Below are 21,811 nucleotides of genomic sequence, written 5' to 3' on the forward strand. Positions count from 1 at the left end.
GAAGTTATGTCTTGTTCCTTCATTTGGAACATATTCCTCTGTCTCCTCATCTCGCCCAATTCTCTGTGATTATTTCTACGTGTTAGGTAGGTGGGCTATATTTACTGATCCTGGAGAAGCAGCCTTATGTAGGAGATGTCCTATGGGATCCTGCAGCCTGCTCCACTCTGGCCACCAGAGCCATATGCTCTAGGGGTGCTCCCTATGTGGAATGTGTGCTCCTTCCTGTTATGGCAGAACTGACTACTGTGGGCACACTGGTAGGTGGGGTAGGCTTCCTGTGCAGTTGGCTACACGGCACAGGGGGCCATGGGGTTGGTGCTGGCCTGCTGGAGGGTGGAGTTGGGTCCCTATGCAGCTGTCTGCATGACCCCATGGTGCTCAGGGCTGACACTGGCCTGCTGATGGGCAGGGCTGTGTCCCTAGTATTAATAGGTTATAGGGAGAATTCCAAAATAGTGCTGGCCAGCACTGGTGTTATCTCGGTAGAATGAGATCCCAAAAATGGCTGCTGCCAGCGTCTTCATACCAGGGGGAGTCCCAGTTGCCTCCTGTTTCTCCAGGAGGCTCTCCAAGATCAGCAAGTGGGTCTGACCCTGGCTCCTTTCAAACTACTGCTTCTGTGTCGGGACTCAAGAGTATGAGATTTTGGGCACACCCTTTACGAGCAAAGTCTCTTGTTTCCTATGGCCCTTGGGCTCTCCTGAACATAAGCCCCCTGGTTTTCAAAGCCAGATGTTCTGGGGGCTTGTCTTCCTGGTGCAGGACCCTCAAGCTCAGCCCATTGTAGGGCTTGGACCCTTTGCTCCTTGGGGGGGACCCCTATGATTGTTATATGCCTTCCATTTGTGGGTCATTAGTCCAGGGATGTGAGTTCTGACTACACTGTGTGTCTACCTGTCCTACCCATTTTGCTGTGGTTCCTTCTTTGTGTCTTTAGTTGTGAAATTTTTTTTTCTGTTAGTCTTCAGGTAGTTCTCATACATAGTTGCTCTGTAAGTAGCTGTAAGTTTGGTGTGTCTGTGGGAGGAGGCGGGTTCAGGGTCTTCCTGCTCTGCCATCTTGGCCACCTTCCCTCTACAGTTTTTGATTAATCATTTGAACACATGGAATAATGTGCCACTGAATTTCAGAGCCACAAGGATCTTGAAAGACCACAGCATCCTGCGCCTTGCCTTGGATAGCTTTCCCCAGAGTTACTGCAGATGTCCCTGAGCCTTTTCTGCTTTCTCACTACGTTTCCTTAAATGTGTACATTTGTACATTTTCAGGGTGGCTGGTTTGAGATGAGATGCAAGATGTGATCCTGGAAGACAGGGGTTTCTTTGTTTTGTTTTTTGTTTTTGTTTTCCTGTTTTAAAAGCAAACTGGTTTTCACCTGACTCAAAGCAGAGATGCTCAGCCTCTTAGATAAACATTTAAAAAATAATTGGCATGGCACAGATAGATTTTATGACTGGTCTATGCTGTCCTGATCACTTATTCATTAAGACAAAGTAAAAGTGTATACATCAAACCAATATTCTTTTAATTTTTTTACCTTCACTAGTGACTTTCTGGGTCAACTAAGTTTATTCTCCATTGCCACCTTCAGGATTGAAAGGTTGCATTAATGGCGTATAAATGATACCTTCCACATTAGGGCAGCGGGAAGCAGATGGGAAAGCTCTTCTTACCCTGGGTACCTTTGCTATGATTTAACTTTGGCAGGGATGGGAGAAATGTTTTTCATGCAGGGCACTTTCATGAGTTACTGAAAAACAATATGCTCTTGTCAGAACAGTATGGAGCTCTTCTGAAACCGGGGTGGAACTAGGTTTTACACTTTAAAGGGTGGGAGATGTTATTATGCAGCAAATTTAGCCTATGACTTACTTTTAAGAAAGGAACATCACACATATGCCAAATTCACAAGGCCTGGTTTACATTTTTTTAAATCCCTAAAGGATATCGAAAACGGGAATTAATTTCCAGTAGCAATGCTAATAAGAGCTCCTGTTTTAAGCCTGTTATGTATATTGCACTACATACTGTTTCTTATTTATTCTCCACAACAAGCCAGCAAAGAAAGTAGTATTTTCTTTCTTTTTTTAATTTTATTTTTTAAAGTATTATTTTAAAATTTTAATTTTAAAATTTTAAATTTAAAATTTTAAAATTTAAAATTTTAATTATTTTAAAGTATTATATTAAGTTCAAAGTGAGGAAACTGAATTTTATTCCTCATCTGTCTGGAGGATGGTTTTCCCTGCTGACGCCCGCCTCTTCCTGCCCCTGTTCCTTGTTGACTTTCATTTCCGCTTTGGATGGTCCCTTTGTAGCCTTAGATCAAACTTTTTCCTTTTCTGACCCCTGTACCTGGGTTTTACTAGGAATTCTTCTCTCAGTCCTCTTCTTTCCTGTCCTTGGAAATCTCTTTCACACTTAGGGTATCTAACGGTGCTGACCTAATGGCTGTAATTTCAGGTACCGCTTTTCCCCCCAACATCGCCGTCCTTCTCCATTTTATAGCTGTGCACCTGCATGTCATGCCAGTATCCCAAACTTAACATCCAACCTAGGATTGGACATCAGTCAATCAATGCCAAAATGCACTTTCCCTCTTGACAGCTCTGTTTCTGTTAATGGCACCAACGGTCTCCCACCCAGGTCTGGCTTAAAATCCTGTAGTGATTTGACAGTTTCAGCTCCCTTATCTCCTATAATCATGCGGTCACCAATTCGTGTCACATCTCTGCCAGAAATATTTGCAACTTTCTTTCCGATAGCCGAGACTCACATTTATATAGCTCTTTAAAATATACAAAGCTCCCACAGATGTTCTTTCTTATAACTTCCACATTAACCTCCTAGATACAAAGACTGAGGCTTCAGAAACATATGTGATTTGTCCCATAGCTTAGTAGCAGAGTTAGGACTTGATCCCAGGGCTTCTGATTTCTGCACTCTTCCAACCCCTGCCTTCTCCAAGTCCTGCTTGAGCTGGTGTAGGTGCCTCAGGTGTGGTCTTTCTGCTTTGCTCCAGTAGAGCTTATATAATCACTAATAGTCACTGTCTCGTAATCACTGTCAAATGACATTGTTTTAAAACAGACTGATCATATCATTCTCAGCTCAAAATCCTTCAGTGGCTTCCTATACTGAAAAATGTGCAGAAGAACACTTCCGGTTTGATTTCAACACCTTTTTGGAACATTGCTTCCCCCAAGCACCCTACACTCCAGCCACACTGAACAAGTCTCAGTTTCTCAAACATGCATTTCTCAAGCATTTGCCTGCATTCCTGTGCTCAGGCCATGTACCCATGGAGTGTGTTCTCTGTCTCTGGTTTTTCTTTCTCTTATTAATTAATTCAGAAATATTGATGTATCAGTAGTGTATCAGGGACTGGACTAGATATGGGGGAAAACTAGTAAACAAGACAGAAAAGACCCATTTCTCAAAGAGCTTAGGAACTAAGAATCCTAAAGTTCAGGACAAACGCCACCCTCTCCGCAAAATAACCCTTCCTGATGTTTCCTGGCAGGAAGTGACGACTTCCTCCTCTCAACAGCCATAGTACAGTGAGAAAACCTCTATTATAGGATTTATCATAATCTGATTGAATTATAGTTATTGAGTCACATGCCTTATCTCTCACCCTAGGTTGTAGGCTCCATCTTTGACACAGATTCTAAGTAGCTTGGTATTAGTGCTCACAGCATGTAGAGCAGCACTGCTCATATTATAAGACCTTAACAAATCAGATTGTAAATAATTACTTTCAGGGTCTGTGAATATGAGATTGGGGAAAGAGGGGGGCGCAAGCCCATTGACACACAGACAGTAGATGACACCGAAAGCTCACACTCCTCCCACACACACCCACCGCATGGTTAACATAACATCATTTTAAGCAACAGAACTGTCAACGGATATCCAGGGCCTCCATCCATTTAAAGAGAGTTTTGAGATCTAAACTAACCCAAGATTTCTGGACATCAGAGCACAAATCTGTTCAGTTTGCACATTTTTCTGTGTCAATAAACAGAGAATAGGATTAGCATCTTCTCCATATGGCCTGCTTTTCTGATTTCAGAACCAGGAAGATGCTAAGATCTGGACCATGATTCAAGGCTAAATTTATTTTTTAAGAATTAAAAAAAAATTATGTACAGTAAGATTTTCTTTTTTTGGTATACAGTTCTATGAGTTTTGACAAATACAGAGTTGTATGACCACCACCACAATCAAGATATAAAACTATCCTATCATCCCCCAAAGAAATTCCTTTGGGAATTGACTCTTCCACTGTAGTCAAACTGTCCCCCACTCATCTGTGCTCTACTCCTGGTTTTGCTTTTTCCCGATTGTCATGTGACGATAAAAGTATAGAACTGTTCCCGCTGCCTTCTTTATTTGGCATAATATATGTGAGGTTCATCTGTGTTGTGTATATCAATAGTTTTGTTCCTTTCCACTGCTGGATAGTATTCCATTGCACAGGTGTGCCACTGTCTGTTTACTCATTCTCTAGTTGAGGGATATTTTCAGTATTTCCTGGTTTGGGTGATTATGACATAGAAATAGGTCTTTGTGTTACCATAGGTTTTTATTTCACTTAAGTAAATAGGAGTGGAATTGCCAGGTCAAATGGTAAATGAATGTTTAGCTTTATAAGTAATTGCCAACTTTTCCATAGTAGCTGTACCATTTTGTATTCCTACTAGCAGCATACGAGAGCCCCAGCTGCTTCACATTCTTGCCAACCCTTGGTATTGTCAAGTTTTTTTGTTTGTTTTGTCTTTGTCATTCTAGATGTATAGTGTGGACCAGAATTGTAAAACTTCATCTTTTTAGAACCATAATATTTCCATTTCCATAGTAAGCACACACTTAACACTTCCTCCTCTCCCTTTGCTTGAACCTCTGTGTTCTCTCTCCTACTAGACTGCAGATTCATTAGTGGATAAGGAGTAAATCCTAGCCACCTGTGTACGTATGATGCACCGTTACCCTAGCCCAAGTGCAGAGATTTGCAACAATAGGCCAATACCACATGCTTCTTCAATAAATGCATCTCTATGCTCAGATCAGATCAACACACACAACAACACAACTAATGCATCCAAAACGTAAGATAGTATTGCCTCATTTCATCAGTTGTTGTATACTACAGGAATTTTTATAAAACTATGCATTTTTCTTCCTTGTTATGGATATTTCCATTTTTATTTGTGTAAACTATAGATTTTTGTTTTCTTGCTTTACTAAGCAGTAAATCAGAAAATATGGTTAGCATGGCAAAATATGGTTGTGATCTGTTTTTTGACGGATTTCTCGTGCGTACATGAAAGACAAGATTTTTCTTCCTAGTACTTAAGTAAGGGACAATGCATATTTATTTATAATTTATTTTTTGAGTTAGATCACTTACTTGCATTTTAATGTGTTTTTTAAGTGAGAGAGAAAAAGTTGGAATTACAAGGGGTACCCAACGGTAGACATCATTTATCAAGTGAGTTGGGGGCCAAAAAAAAGGGGTTGAGAGTCACTGATAATGACTCAAAGAATCTCAAAAGTGGAATGAGTCTCAGAAGCTCTGAAGGCCAACCTCCCAGTCATTGCAGGAATTCTGGCTATAGCAGCTGGTTGAATCCTTCTACCATTAATAAGCTCACCACTTCATATAGCACCACTGTATACATCCTTACAAGCAAAAGAGTCTCAAAGATAGGGAGGGTGGGAGGGAGGGAGATGCGAGAGGGAAGAGATATGGGGACATACGTATATGTATAACTGATTCACTTTGTTATAAAGCAGAAACTAACACACCACTGTAAAGCAATTATACTCCAATAAAGATGTTAAAAAAGAAAAAAGAGTCTCAAAGAAAAACAAAAAATAAATAAAAGAAACATCGGGAAGGCAGCTTCTCTCTCTAAACAAGCTTTTGCTTTTCTGTAACATGATATTATACGAACCTTCTGTAGCACCTACAGAAATCTAAAAATGGAGTTTGGAATCTACTATGGCAGAAAATATGTTTATCGTTATATCACCCAGACATGTGCTGAGTTAATCTCATTAACTTTTATATTGCAAGATGATATATATTTTGAAGAGATGAGCTCAATGGCTTAAATGACATAAATCTTGGAACTTTTTTTTATAAATACTCCTTCTGAAGCTTTAGTGTAAGTAAACCAACAACTTATAGTTGTATATAGAAGAAAATTTGTATAAAATAGAATAAAATGTCTGCAACGTAATCCACGAGCAGATTGGATTCTGAGTCCTTTAGCAGGAAGGATTCTTGCAGAATTCAAAAACAAGGGACTGTCTGACCTGAGACATTTCTCTTCCTAGTGGCTAGTTTCTGTGATGATTTTGTACCAGCTGTCAGTTTAGCTCAGATGGAAATCCATTCCCAGAATTCCCTTCTCTAAATGGCTCTTCGTTACAATTGGTAACAAGGGAAACCTAGGTGAGGTTTGGAAGGCAGAAGTGAAGCGGCAGTGTTTCTACTTTCAGAAGGGCAGTGTGGTGCAACAGGTGCTGGGCGCTGATCTTCCGGTTCACTTTGGTGGAGTCGGGCAGCAGCCAGGCTTTGGTCCTTTGCCTCCCACCAGATCCCCATCGTCACCTTTTGGCCCAGGTGCACAAACAGCTTTGCAGTGCAGAGTGCCAGCTCCTTCCACAGTTCTCCCAGGTCACTGAGGCTGGAGGAGACAGGAGTCCAACATAGGCTCTAGTCTGTCCTTGTCTCCACTTCACATCCAGCTTTTCTTTCCACTGCCAGCTCTGCTAACCTATGATGACTTCAGACCCAATACCAGATGCAAAAGCAACCACTGCTCATAAACTTTTCTATAAGCTCCCACAACTGTGCAAGGTCTAAAACTTATAATAAATCCATTATTCCATATCACCATAGTGGTTCTGCTTTCCTGATATGGCTTCCATTAAATCATTTCTATTCAGAATACACACTTGGTTACAAATATTCTTTTTGTGCATGGCTTTCTTTCTTTGAAATGTATGATAGTGTCAAATGCAATCGTCCTGATTTATTAAGCCTAAGTATATCATTTTATTTTACCTTCTGTTTGAGAACGGGACTTGGAATATGCTCTTTTGCCCGATTCCCCTCAGAACTACTGGGCTGGGGAATTAGAAGTTTGATGCATCACCAGAGAATACAGAAAAACTAACAAACTAATTTGAACTTTGGTGCAATTACTAGCATGAAAAACCACCCGCACTAACTAGCTGTTTCTTCAAAATATGTTTTAATGTGACACTTGGAATGTTATACCTGCTATGAGAAAACATAAACATTAACATTTTGAAAACAATTTCAATTAATTTTTATCACAATGTATGTGCACTGAAAGTAGATAAATACTGCCCTGAATGTTTCAACCTCTTATTCTTAATGTTAAGATTTTATGGTCTTTTAAGGCAGGGATGCATTTTTCATCTTTACATCCTCCCATAGCGGTACACGGATACGTCCTTATTAAACATCAATTGAACTGAGTAAAAAACAAACTTCAGCTTCCTGTTTTTTACAAGAAAGAAAAGAACAGCAGTGCATGAACGAACGACCACAAGCAACTGCATCCTCTGATGCTTTTCTCACTATTATACAGAAACTCCAGCAGGAAACCACAGCTATATCCTTTTTGCCAGTATAGGAGAATCTTATGAATTGCTGGCAAGCATAAAAGAGCTCAATTGACATTACACAGATGTTTGTGACAATTTCTACTTACAACACTCAGGTGCTTTACAACATTTTTGCAATGTTTCTCAAGGACAAATTCCCAAAGAAATATAGTCATAATGATAGTTATACCTTAACCATGTGTTTGGGGGTAAATTATATAGAAAAACAATAAACACCACTGAAACTCAATTCCTCCCTCAATGTAACTGAGTTCAAAAAAAACACCTGAGGTAAGCCTCATTTCACTCAGACCTGTAAAAATTTCTAGCTGACCAACTGCATTGCTCTCAACTCAAAAATCAAGAAAGTACTGTTTTTTTCCCCCTTTGTGTTCAAAAGATCCCAAGCATTAGGCCACTCTAGCTGTGAAATACAGAAAGGCCTTTTTGTCCATTCTCATGTGTAATCCTATTCAGGGTTTGCACAACACATGTTTTAAATTTGTAACGTGAGCCTTGATAATGTGTTTTTATCAATGAAGGGACTTTCCACTGAAGATCTTTTAGTTGTTCAGGAAGTACAAAAAAAAGATGATGGCGGAAGTCCAGGGCTTTCGAGGGCTTTAACTTCAATGGGAATAACGGACTTGTATACTCATTGAAAACTGAAGTCAGGGGTACACAATTCTGTAGCTTTCTTGTTTGCCCACATTACCTAGTTTGTAAGTTCTCCACAGAATGTTTGTTTCAGGAGTATGTGGCGTAAATGAATGAAGGCCTGCTGACGGAGGGGGAAGATAAGAAGGGTATCTTTAAAGTCCAGAAAAGGCTGAAGAGAACCCAAATTTAGAAAACAGGCCCAAGAATAGACTGTTAAAAATAATTGGACATTAGAGCTAGAATTGATCTTAGGGATTCCTGGACTAACCTCATTTCTAGAGAGAACCTGAGGAGCCTTGGGCAATGACATGATTTCATGTACCACTTTCACAGATTGTGACACCTGTGTACCTCTCTCATGATTTCTGTCTTATGTACTTCTTATCTAAATGATTTTTTTTTTTTTTTTTGCGGTACACGGGCCTCTCACTGTTGTGGCCTCTCCCGTTGCGGAGCACAGGCTCCGGACGCGCAGGCTCAGTGGCCATGGCTCACGGGCCCAGCCGCTCCGCGGCATGTGGGATCTTCCCGGACCGGGGCACGAACCCGTGTCCCCTGCGTCGGCAGGCGGACTCTCAACCACTGCGTCACCAGGGAAGCCCCCTCTAAATGATTTTTGACTTACTATTTTTCATTCAATTGACTGTAACTGGTGCACTAGTTAAAAATATTAGCCTAGCCTTAAGAAATGATACCTGTAAGATCACAGGTTTGTTGTGCCAGTGATATATTTTTCATATAGCATATTTTAAAATATATACTTTAAAATTTATTCTAAGTATTTTTATATTAAAAGAAATTCATAACTATTCAATACAAAGTAAATCCGTATACGACCTAAGATCATCTCACAGGTCACTGATGGAAATCTCCCTCACTTTGAAAAGCAGTGCATTCTACTGTGTTACCCTCTGGAACAGAGTTTGTATTTTGAAACAACACAAAGTGGTAAAGACATTCCATATTGATGACAAGAGTCCAGTGACAAGCCTAGTGCCTGTAGGGGGCTTTTGTTTTCTTTCTTTTTAACTAGAAAAAAAAGCAATCACTTATTACTTAAAAATACTAAGGCAGAAGTCACTACTTGAAAACAATTAGTGGATTTTCATGTTTGAAATGGACAAATATATGTCTATCCATCCTCCTGTCAAGCACCATTAGTTTGTCAGAAATAGAGTTTTAAGAAGGAATTTGTCTTAAATGGGCCTCCTATACCTAGATTACCTTTTGTTCAGCCTTCAATTTGCAACCAGAACACTTAGCTGCAAGCTATAATAAGGAATCGCTCACTTTCATAAGTAAATGAATGTCTGTGATTAAAACATCAATCACGGAAACACTAGTGCTATAAATAGTTTCTAGGTCCAAAGTCCATTGGGAAAGCTAAACACAGACTCATGCCTGGTTTTCTTTCTTGTTATATGTGTGAATGTGCACATGTGTGTGCACGTGACAGGGTGAAATTGGTTTTTCTTTCAAGAAGCAGACATGTTGTTTGTAGGACATATGTGTCACCTGGATATTCTGATAAAATGTTTTGTTTTGCAAGTTTACCACCTATACAAAGATTTATAAAGTTTCAACCTAAAATGTTTGTCCTTGAGCTCCCCCTGTTTGCTGAAAGAATGACTTATCACTGATCTAGAAGCTTTCACATTTGCTCTTTAAACAACATGAAATGAAATCTGAGATAGGAAAGAGCAGTCTGTAAAATCCTGCCCATTCCTCATGTTTTGACTCATAGTATTGAAGTTAGTAATGTTCAGATATTGCAGTGTATGTAGCCCAGTGCCTTTGAAGTTGTAGACAACTCTGGATTCTCACACAGCTCTATTAATCAGTATCTAAGGGACTCTGGGCAAGTTACTGAATCTGTTTCCTCCTCTCTAAAATGCGGAAAGTAATAGTACAAACCTCACAGATTTGTTTAAATGAGAAATGAGTTTAGCAGATGCTACTGGCAGAGGAGCCTAAAGAATGAAGTTTTGAAAGAGTCAGAGGTCATTAATTATACACACCTATAATCTACCCATGTCCAGTTTCCTTACAGTGGAAAGCAGATAGATAAAGAGACATGTATTCCGTTCTCTCGCGCCCCAGAACCAAGACGGCAAAGTGGCCTGAGTGGGTCCTTTGGTCTCTTGCACCCATTTACCCCGCTTTACTTCCTCTTCCCTCATGTGTCTGGCTGGTCTTTTGTTCTTTCCCACTCATCATCATTAGTTCTGTAATCCAGGTACCCTCCCCCCTTCTCCCTCTGCCACGACCTTCTGGGCAGCAAGGCTAGGAAGTTCTCCTCTAAGTAGGGGTGAACACACAGAGATGCAGTCATTCACCAGGGCTTTGCAGAGACATGAATTACCATTTGAACTTTCAGGGTCCTAACCCTGGAGAGGAAAACCAGGGTAAAGTGATGAGCACCACCTTAGAAAAAAAGAGATAGTATGAGGGCATGGGGCATTTCACTGAGCAACTATGAAAACAGCCAGGTATTTTCAGTACCCTGAAATGGGTACATTACCCAATAATGATCTGACTCAAGATCATCCCCCCTAGGGTGGAGGTTATCCCTGAGAGTCTAAGTAATGGTGTAAAACCCTGACCTTTAAACCATCTAATAATACACTAGTGTAGCACAAACTGTTTATGAGCAATGATAAAGTACCAGTGACAACAAATGATTTATTAAAAGAATAATTTAGAGCAGTTTTCTCTAATGTCAGCTATGCCAATCTCGATAATACTCATTTCTATAATAATGTTACTCTCATTCATCTCACTTGCATTTGTAGATGTTTTCTTGAATAGAAAAGAAAGAGAGGGGATGAAGTTACACAGAGTTTCTGGTATACTCATGGGGAGGAAACGTCCTATAGTATTCAGACTAGCCACCAGCAGAAACTTAGATTTCTTAATCTTGTATTTGCCCCATCTTAGTCACTCTTGGGACCCTCTGTTTCTTAGTTGTTTTTAGCAGGATGAAGTTGAAAATACATGTGTCTATGTTTTTATTTTTGATGGCATGAAGGAAGTACAGTGTGGGAAAGACTTCTTCTAGTTTTCATGTTGGCCTGGCTAGGAAAAAAGGAACCCATGTGTGGCGAGAAGGTGGTGAAGCTGTGAAGACGGACGGAAATTGAGCTGAATTGCTAGGGCCTGAGGAAGGAAGAGGGAGGTACAGGGGTTGCTTGGTTGGGACTGAGAAAGGAGCCTGGTCGTTAGGCTGCTGGGGAAATCCCAGAGATCCTGACCAGGAGAAGAGTCCACTGTAACTTTGCTGAGCCACATTTATCAATAAGTTTATCTAATCCAGTAGTCTGGGAATTATTTTGAAAGTTCAGATTATGTTTTATTCAACTTTGAATCCCTAGCACATAGCACAGGGTCTAAGATATAAAGTACTCAACACCAACTTATTAAACGATCCAAGCATCCATCCTCCTTAAATCAGGGCCTTCTGCCAGCCCTCTCTCACATTCTATCCTTCAACTCCTAAATAAATTCCTACTTCCAGTTTGAGGAATGCTTTTATTTGATTTACCAGGCAGAAGTACTGATGTACCCTCAACCCAGTCCAGTTCAGGTTATTAACTTTGATCATCCCTTCCTGAGACTTGGACTCACCACTCAAAAGCCACAAACCCCAGAGGGATGATCTTTAAAAACCCATCACTGCAATTTTAAACATCAAAACAACCATCAGGGGAATAGGAGAATAGTTTCATAAGAGAGCATAAAAGTTTCAGTGTAACAAAATTTAAGGTACTGAAAATCGCTAAGAAAAAAATAAGTTTATCCCTAAAGAATTTGAACACCTCTGGTTTTGTATATATTATCAATACACTTCAGGTGATGCCTACTGCTTAAAGATTTGGACATTATTCTAGAAGGAAATACACTCTGTCCCGAGAAAGCACGGAGTCGATGTAGCACTGTGTCCTCCGCTGGCTTCCACTGATACTATTCTCAGCACTGTCTTCTTGGAGTGAAGCTGCTGAAGCACTGATACTTTGGGCTTAATAATTAGGTGCGACGACGCTTTTAGAAGTAAAGTGGGAGGCACGATGTGGAGGTGGCAGGCATGAAGTGTGCACGAGGAAGGAGAGTGGCAGCGGGAGTTGAGAAAGTGGGAGAGATGTCAGAGCTGGGAAGCGCCTTCTCTACTTTAGGGATCTGCCTGCGTTTTCCATCTTGTTGTCTCCGAAGGGCATTTGTTTTTATTTACAACACGAATACATCAACCCTGACAGAGTCACCTCATTTTCAGCCACATGAACAGAGCAGTTCCACACAATCAAGTAGGCAGACTGCACAGGGAGCTCGGCAGCGGCAGCCACGGGCTGGAAGCACAGCCAGCTACCATCGTCAGGTGACCCTTCCTCAGGTGTGCAGACCACAGCTACAGACTGGGATACGAGTCGATACCAGCCCTGACCGTTTATTCTCAACTGCCCTGCCTACCAAACAGCATGTACCATCTACCGAAAGCTCGAGATATGCTTTGGGCTTTCAGGAGGCTATGCACGTGTAGTGTCTATGGAAAGAGTTGTACGTAAAACAGATATGGTGCATTTAAAAATATATAAAGCTAGACAACAGGGGCCTACTGTAGAGCACAGGGAACTATACTGAATATTTTGCAATAACCTATAAGCGAAAAGAATCTGAAAAGGAATATATATATACATATATGTACAGATATATACACACACACACATATATATAACTGAATCACTTTACTGTACACCTGAAACTAATACTATATTGTAAATCAACTATACCTCAATTTTAAAAAAAAGCAATCCAATGTAAAACTGTAATCATTGGTCAAGTTAAAGAATAGATAATTGATCAAACTTTTCGTTTGTTTGTTTTGCTTTTTGCAACACGTGGGAGAGTAAAAAGCAAGCAAACAAAAATTTCCACTATTCTCTTCTTAACAGACCAGGTCAACTCAGTTTGTATTCATTACCCTTTCACAGAAGCTACATATTTTGATGATGAAAACTGTTCAGTTTATGGGGGTTAACTACATTCAGCACAATGATCTCTCTACTGTGTAGAGTCCCATCAATTTCATGAGTACACTCAGAGCACCGGAGAGCTCAGTGGTACTTAGAAAACATCTAGTCCAGGCTTCGTGAACTCAGTATCTACGGCTTCTAGGTAGCTCTCACAGTTAAGGGAAGCTGTTGAGTACAAGGGACTTATATGAAGTCTCAATGTCAGGGAGACAATAGGGAGTAGTGGGGTCTGAAGTGTAATAAAGAGGTAGCACATACGGTTATTCAATTCCAGCTTAGAAAATGTGGGTTGGTGTTTCATTTTTATAATAGATCTTCTGATTTTTAAATATTGGCTTAATTAAAAAGAAATACCTGCAGGCCAAGTAGAACATGATCCTCCTGCTGGGCCCACAGACTGCCAGTTTTCAACTTCTGATCTGTAGCATGCATCCTCAAACCTGTCTGGGCAGTTTAAGTGAAGTGCAGCAGATCCCTCAGATGCTCACGGCAAAGCGTTCTTTTGCTCTGAGAATCTACATATGTAGACAAGAGATCATCCCCCATGTGAAAGGAGAAGGCATAGCCATTTTCACTCAGTCGGAGCTTAGCCCCTGACCCTGACATTGGCAGATTTTTGCTCTCTGACGGCTTTCAGAACTTGTTCAACATGAAAAACAAAACCAATCCTCCACACCCATTTGTCATAAGCAATTTTTACATATTCAAGGATGCAGGGGGAAATGTACATCTGTTTATTAACCTTAGCTCTGGTTAAGATTCTCATTAGCATTAAAATTCTAGTCACTTCATTCTTGCCTGCATATTTCAAGGAGAAATAATGTATAGGATTCAAGGAAAGGCATGCTTAGAAAACAACACAAGTAAGGATAAATTAAAAATTCACGCCATGGGGACTTCCCTGGTGGCGCAGCGGATAAGACTCTGTGCTCCCAATGAAGGGAGCCTGGGTTCGATCCCTGGTCGGGGAACTAAATCCCACACGCATGCCACAGCTAGGAGTTCACATGCCGCAACTGGGGAGCCTGGGAGCCCTGGCTGAGGAGCCGGCCTGCCTCAACTTAGACCTGGTGCAACCAAATAAATAATTTGTTTTTTTTTAAAATTCATGCTGTGTATAAAACAGTAGTTAGATACAGGTCTAAAGAAGCATGGAGCGTTTCTGAAATAACTGAGCTTTAAACCATCTTTTGAGGGGATTGAGAAACTAATTTCAGATGAAGAAATAAGCATTCCAAAGTGAGGCAATGGCAAAGGCAAAGACCAAAGTCCAACAAAGCGGAACCCACAATGATTCAAATATCTTTTGCATTTTTGAACAATAACAAATTTTTTAAACGTGTCTCATGAGAAGGCACATTCGCAACTGAGTGAAAAAACAAGAAAAGCAGTTTAAAAATTCTATATTATATTCGGCAGCCCTGTCCTACAGAGGTGTAATTCAGAACAAACACCCAGAGGCGAGGCAAAATTCTGAATCCTGGTATTTGCCATATTGTCCTTATTAAGGCAGACATACAGGCACAGGGTGTTAGATTTTAGAAAGATTGTCAACAAGAATTGAAACAAAAAGATTCTCTGATTCCTCAGAAAATATACTGAACACAAACATTTAACTCCCTCAAGCATTTCATTTACCCAAAGTTTTATGTTATAAAGAGTCTCCCATAGACACAATATGGTTAGTTTAATTTGAGTCTACTTAGAAGTCAGTATCTTGAAAAAACAATCAAGAATCTGTCCACATAAAACATCTTGAGTATTCCCCCCTAAACTAGATCTCTCACTTTGTTGGACCATTTGCAATTCAGGCTTTAAAAAAAAAAAAAAAAAAAAATTCTCGGGGCCTCCCTGGTGGCGCAGTGGTTGAGAGTCCGCCTGCCGATGCAGGGGACGCGGGTTCGTGCCCCGGTCCAGGAAGATCCCACATGCCGCGGAGCGGCTGGGCCCGTGAGCCATGGCCACTGAGCCTGTGCGTCCGGAGCCTGTGCTCCGCAACAGGAGAGGCCACAACAGTGAGAGGCCCGCGTACCGTAAAAAAAAAAGGATTCTCTGCAACTCCTATGCCTTCAGAAAATTAGTAGGCGCAATTAGATTTTTTAAGGAGCTCTGGAGCTCTCTGTCCAGCTGTTACTGAATTAGCAACAGTCCTGAGGTCCCTAGAGGCACTTGTTACTTTGTGGATTTTTACTCTCTGGCCTTGAGTTTTTTTCAGGGATTGCTTGCTTCTGCCAGTGTCACAGGCTGTGACTACTGACTCAAGCAGTCTTCCTAGGGATGGCTTGGGTACCCACTGGGTTTAGGACCCAAGAATTAATATTTTAAAATGGAATCTGGTGTGTAAGGCCAAGAAAGCACCTGGCCTCAGATCACACAGCTGATCGCCACAATTTTTCTGCCACATCAGACCCCTGAGACAGAGCTCACTGCATTGACTCGCAATTTGGGAGGAAGGACTGCAGGAGAAATTTGACTTCCCTCCCCCTACCACTGAGGAGCCCCCAGACCCTCACTTCAGGTCTGTCCCTCCTCCCGTTAGTGGAGAATTAGAAAGAGGAGGTCTAGATTGTTTTGCCCCAGTTCTAAGAGTGATTTAGGACAATTTATTAACTTGTCTGGGACTCACCTGTAATCTGTCTACTTCCTTGTATATAAAAGCAGGACTAAACAGGGGTGTCCAAGGCTGGCTATTGACATCCTTTGGAGACCATCATAGAATACAGATTTCAAGCCCTACCTACAGATTTGGATTCAGATTCCACAGGTCATAGCATTTAACCCTCCAGCTAAGGGTCAGTTATTACTGACTGAAAATAATAATTCGGGCCCTCAGTTACACTGCTAGCTTCAAAGTAAAGCTGACAGTCTAATTACAGACATGAAAAATTAGAACGCTGCTACTGTATTGCCAACTCTAACATGCCCAGATAAAAGGCTGTGAAAATTTTTCTCACCGGCATTCCAGACTGTAATCTGAATTGTAAGAGATTGTATATATATGTATATACATCTTCCTCCATGAAATTCAACAAATGCCTTTTCAATTCAAATGCAGCCTCTCAATGTTTTTATTATTCCACACTTGACTCATGCAAAAAAGTTAGATTATCGCTAGTCTAAACATTCTGATGTGGAGAAAGATGAAAGAGGAGTCCAGGACATCTTTACAAAAAAGTGAATTTCCATATTTGACTGCCTTTCAAATCAATTAATCGACGCACATGAGTCTCTGTTTTAACTGGCAGTGGTTCTCCTGCTTAAAGGTACAGCTTTATTCGAGAGGATATCAGTATCATAAGATTGTTTTATTGCTTAGGAAGGACGGCATGAGCTGAGAGTAGCCCCCCAAAAGTTTTCAGAAACACAAGTAATGACTTTTTTCTCTGATTCTACCTCCTCAAAATAACTATTTCGCTATAGCAAAACATTCTAATGTTAATTTCTCAAAATGCATGTAAACGTATTTACATATTTAGCTAAAATGATGGACAAGTCATAGAGCAACTGAAGGCGAAAATCTGGCAGTTTCTGCCCTTCCTTTTGGGATTCTGAGCACCAAGTGGTCTGATTCATCTTCACAGAGCTGCCAGTGCCTAGCACGGGGTGTTACACCTACAAGGCACTCAAGAAAGAAGACTTGTTGAAAACGATAGAAGCGGTTTGCTCTATTTATGGCAATCACTTGATCACCCTTGACCCTCTGTGCCAATGACTATACTTGTGTTCTGAGAAATGAAATAATCAAGCTGTAATGTGGTGTATCACATAACTTCAATAATTAAACCATTAAATTCATTTGAAACAAGCCTTAGCCATTAAATTATTGCAAAAGAAATAAAAAGATGGCAGGAAATAAGAGATTAATGACTGACATTGTGGCCCTTCTGGCTAGATTTTCCTCAAGTACCAGGATTAGGAAAAGAAATCTTAGATAGAAAATAAATTATAGAAATAAGTGATTTTTGAGTCATATTTTAGTCTAAACAGAAATTCTGCTGTAATTCTCTCCCTCCCAACTCAATAATCATGTTTTTCGTTTCTAAGTGACTTAAATAAACCTCACATTACCCCACCTCCTCCTTTACTTCCTCCTCCTGTATCACCACCCCTTGCTCACTGCCCACCCAGATCCATCCATCTTTCAGAAACTACCTCAAGTTCCACCTCCACTTTGAACTTTTTCTAGACTAATTCAGTCCCCAAGGATCTCCTTCTCTTCTGACTTTACTGCCATGAATTTACTGGTAAATTATGATCCCTTGCCTTTCTCAAGACCAGTTTGCTATTCAGAATATGGCATAAATGCTTGTGTAGTAGATCTCTAGTTGACTCTCAGGTTCTTGCAAACTGGAAGCATCTCTTCTTTGTATCACTTAAAGCAGTAGCTTTTGGACTTTCTGAAACGATGTATAATAAGATATACGTTTTATCATAGTCTGATGTGTTTATACATATAGATATCTATTTAAAAGTTCCAAGAACAATACTTATTTACTCGCCTATTCTGTTTTACTGTATTTTGTTTTTCAAAAATAAAAGTGCTATCAGACCCAGTAAACTGACTTCACAACGGGTTGTGACCAGTTCTAGAAGGGCACTTACTGATTACTCTGGGATTGCTGTATATAATTTCCTTCACTTTAAATAATTTTATAATTATCTGTGGCCTTTGGGCTTTTCCTGAGTACTTTTTTTTTTTTTTTTTTTTTTTTTGCCTTTTGGAGTCATCTGGGACAATTAAATGCTTGGAATATACAAGTATTTTCTATTCTTTGGCCCTGAGCAATGCTGTCATAAAGATTCCCTGCATTTCTATAATACTCAAATCTCCATTCCCTCATTCTCTTTTATTTTCACAATATGCACAGTAGCTGGTAGACATTTTGTGGATGAAGAAATTGAGGCACAGGGAATTCTGACTTTCTCAAGGACATATCTCCCTTTTAATCAGGCTATTGTAAATTAAGGTAAACATGGTTTCTAGATAGTTGCAAGAGATAAACTTGGGTAATATGAACAACATAGAGCCTCAATATGAATGTATTTACCTAACTTGTCTGGATCAGATGGTCTCCTGGCCAGATGAGTTAGCAGCTCTTCTGGACTTCAGTTTGAGGGTGGAACCACTTCCTTCTCCATCGCCATCTTTCCATCTTTCCATCTTTCCATCCTCACAGTTTTTCAACCACCTAGAGCTGCTTGTTCTTCCTGGGCCTCTGTATATTTTGGTCCCTATTCATGATTTTGTGATTCTATGATCAATATTTCAATGCTTCCCTGAAGGCTGCAGCTTTTGTGACTGGAAATTCATACAGTGAAGGACAGCTGTGTCTAATACATTCTTTCAAGTTCATTTAGGGCACAACCAAGGAAATGTTGAAAGGACAAATAATTAAGCGTATTGGGCAAGTGTATTTGTTTTAGGGCAATTTTAAAAAAAACACCCAGATTTTAAAACTGCTTGTTGGAGCCCACCCTGCCCTCCAATTGAGGCACTTCTGATTCATATCATGCCTTAGTCCTCTGTTTCCAATAGGAAGCTATACACTTGCAATTTTGCCCTCATCATTTTCATAAAAGTCTAATTAGTGATGAGGGTGAAGGCTCACCGCACCAAAACACACTTTACAGGGATCTCTAGGAGTTCCTCTGCACTGTTTCCAAAATAAATTCCGATGATATAACATCTAGGCTTGCCGTGGCAATTACTACTTTTTTTTTCCGCTTATGAATCAACCACCTATCCCCTCCACTAAACGCACCAAAAAGCTTGAGAAATGTTCTTCGTGATCCTATTTCAAAAGAATATTCTCTAATATAAATTCCTGCCATTCCCAGATAACAGCAGAGAAGATTTTCTTGTTTAAGCTGTGACTCATGTATCTTTATTCCCACAGTTGTTACTCAGGGCAGGCCAGGGGTGAACACAATGGAAGAGAACGAATAGTTTATAACTGGAAAATAGGCCCATTCGGGAGAAGGACACTCAGAGCATTATCAAAGTAAAATATGTAGCAGTACCAACAAGAGCAAACAAAAGCCCACGCAAGAGATGTGTAAATACTTCGTGAAGCTAAAGCCTTAATCAACTCTCTCTCCAAATCTTGCTGGTGCTGTAAACGCTTCAGTTTCTTCCAGTCCCACCATGACCCAGATTCTTTGCAAAAACAAAATGAAAACATGGTCCAATGGCTCTTTAACCAATGTGTTGTGAAAAATATTTACATGGAGCATATCCAAGGTACTGCCTGAACAGGAAGAAGAGGATACCTTAAAAAAAGGCGGTAGCTTCTTGGTGACTTTCAGAGCTTCGTTTCTCCCCTCCTCCAAATCATTGCCTTTTTCCCACCACCTGTGCTGCTTTCTGGACCTTCACATCATCTTAACCTTGAACTACCTACACCCCAAGCTGAGATTTCTCCCAACGCCCCTCCGAAAAGCCCTTGAAACCCTTTGGGGCTTTGCTGCCTTCCACCATCCAAAATTCACTTTCCAGTGTTTAAATTCCTCTCTTCTCCCCCCCACCCTGACCCGCCTTCACTGTCCATTGTTGCGTCTGAAATTTTGCCTGTATCTTGTAGATCTGCCTGGTTGGCATAAGGATCTGTCTGTGTATTGGCTGACAGAGTTCTGCAGTGATTTCTTTTCTAAAATCCATCTCCGAAGAACTGTTTATAGCCTCTAGTCTCTACCCTTATTCAATGTGGTTCCAAAGTTCACCTCTAGATACTAAACAGGTCTCTGCAATGATTTCCCTTTATCAACCTCTGCCCGCCCTTCTCTCTCCGCCTTTCTCAAGAAAAACTGTATATGTGTAAATGCGTGGATACACATGCACACAAACGCATGTATATTATATATAACGATAGTATGTTTCCCTTAAAGGGAATAAGCGTAGGAAAATGAGAAAAATGCCTGTGTAGTATTGCCAAACACGCGCGCGCGCACACACACACACACACACACACACACACACACACACACACACACACACTCCTATCTGGATATTCACAGTGTGCAGACCTGATTGATTATAAATACTTCTCCCAAGAACAAGGACAGCAGGCGTCTTCTCTCTTTTACCTTCAAAGCCAGAGCCTAAGGGAGCAATGACCTTGCCGAGAAATTCATCACCTGCGAGAAAGACGGCCCCTCCTGGAGCTCAGGCTGGGATGGGGACGAGAGCAACAGGCAAAAAGGACCACCTGGCAAAATGTGGGACCGAATCCACCTCCCATCGGTACTGAGCACACCGCAAAGCTCCGGTCCCCTAGGGCTGGACGCCGGGCAGAGGTGGCTCGGGGGGGCGGCTCCTCCCGCGGCCGCCGGTCGCCTACCTGCTGTGGCCCGGCTCTCCCCGGCGCGGCGGGGCCACTGCCTGCGCTGTGCCGGCGGCCTCCCGTCGCATATCCCGAGCAGCGGCTCCCGGCGCCACACCGATGGCTCGGGCGGGCTCGGCAGCGGCGGTCCTCTTCAGACGCGTTCCGGGAGCGAGCTGGGTGTTAGCAGGAACTGAAATTACTACGCAAAGAGCAGAGGCGGCGCGCAGGAGCCGGGCGGAGACGGCGGGGGGCACCGCGGGGCTGCCGCCGCCGCCGCCGGGCACTGAGCCAAACTGGAGGTGGGAGTTCACGTGCCCAACTGCTCATCCGTCAGGCCCGGGCTGCGGCCATCTGTCCTCGGCCGCAGTGCTGCTCCGCCGGAGACTCCGAGGAAGGGGCGGGGAGGGGGGGGCGGCGGCGGTGGCGGCAGCGGGCCGCCGAGCTCCGCCCCCGCCGCGCCCCCGCCCGGCCCGCTCGTCCCTGGGGAGGGGCTTGAGGCGGCTGCTACGGCGGGCCGGGGGGCAGTCGGGCACGGGCTGGCGGGCTGCGGAGCCCCTGCAGGCGGACCGGCAGCAGATGGAAAGTTAAGAAAAGGATTAAGGTAGAGGGCTGGGGCCGAGAGCGACGCAGCAGGGATTCTGGCTGTTGCTCCCTCCCGCAGGTCACCAGACTCCATGCTGTGTCTAGACTCCAGCAGACGGTTTCTCATAAAGCCACGGGCCGGGGAGACCTGAAAGCAGGGAGACCACCCAACGTTTCCTGTGTGTTGCAACACGTACGGTACCTGCGTGTTTGGAGATGGCATTGTTGCTAGTGTTCCTGTCCCCCCGCCCCACTGCGCTCTCCTGGGCGTGGATGGCTTTGGAAAGTGTCCACTCAAAACGGCTCCAGCAACACTGAATGGATGTGTAGTATGGTTAGCAGCTGTAGATGGTGCAAATGAGTCAATGAAAAGAAATCATATTCACTCAGTATTTGTTGGCAGGCACTGTGCGAAACGCCTTATATGCAACCTCTGTAATTCTCATAACGACCCAGTGAGGTGGGTATTATTCTCCACCTTATTGATGAGAAAACTGAGGCTTTGATGATTCAGACACTTTGCTTGAGGTCACACAGTAGTGACCTGCACAGTTGGGATTCAAAACGCTGCAA

The 21,811-nt window shown here is 42.0% G+C and overlaps 1 protein-coding gene across 1 annotated transcript in view; it reads right to left on the reverse strand.

Annotated features, from left to right (window-relative positions):
- The window catches only part of GPRIN3 (GPRIN family member 3), a 71,290-nt gene extending 50,290 nt beyond the window's left edge, over nt 1–21,000 (reverse strand). The window contains exon 1 of the mRNA XM_004276968.3: nt 20,672–21,000. The gene's annotated coding sequence lies outside the window, so the exon portion shown is untranslated. The remainder of the gene's footprint in view (nt 1–20,671) is intronic.
- Between the last annotated feature and the right edge of the window lie 811 nt (nt 21,001–21,811).

The sequence above is a fragment of the Orcinus orca genome, chromosome 4 (genome assembly GCF_937001465.1).
Source record: "Orcinus orca chromosome 4, mOrcOrc1.1, whole genome shotgun sequence".
In the NCBI taxonomy this organism is placed as follows: domain Eukaryota; kingdom Metazoa; phylum Chordata; class Mammalia; order Artiodactyla; family Delphinidae; genus Orcinus; species Orcinus orca.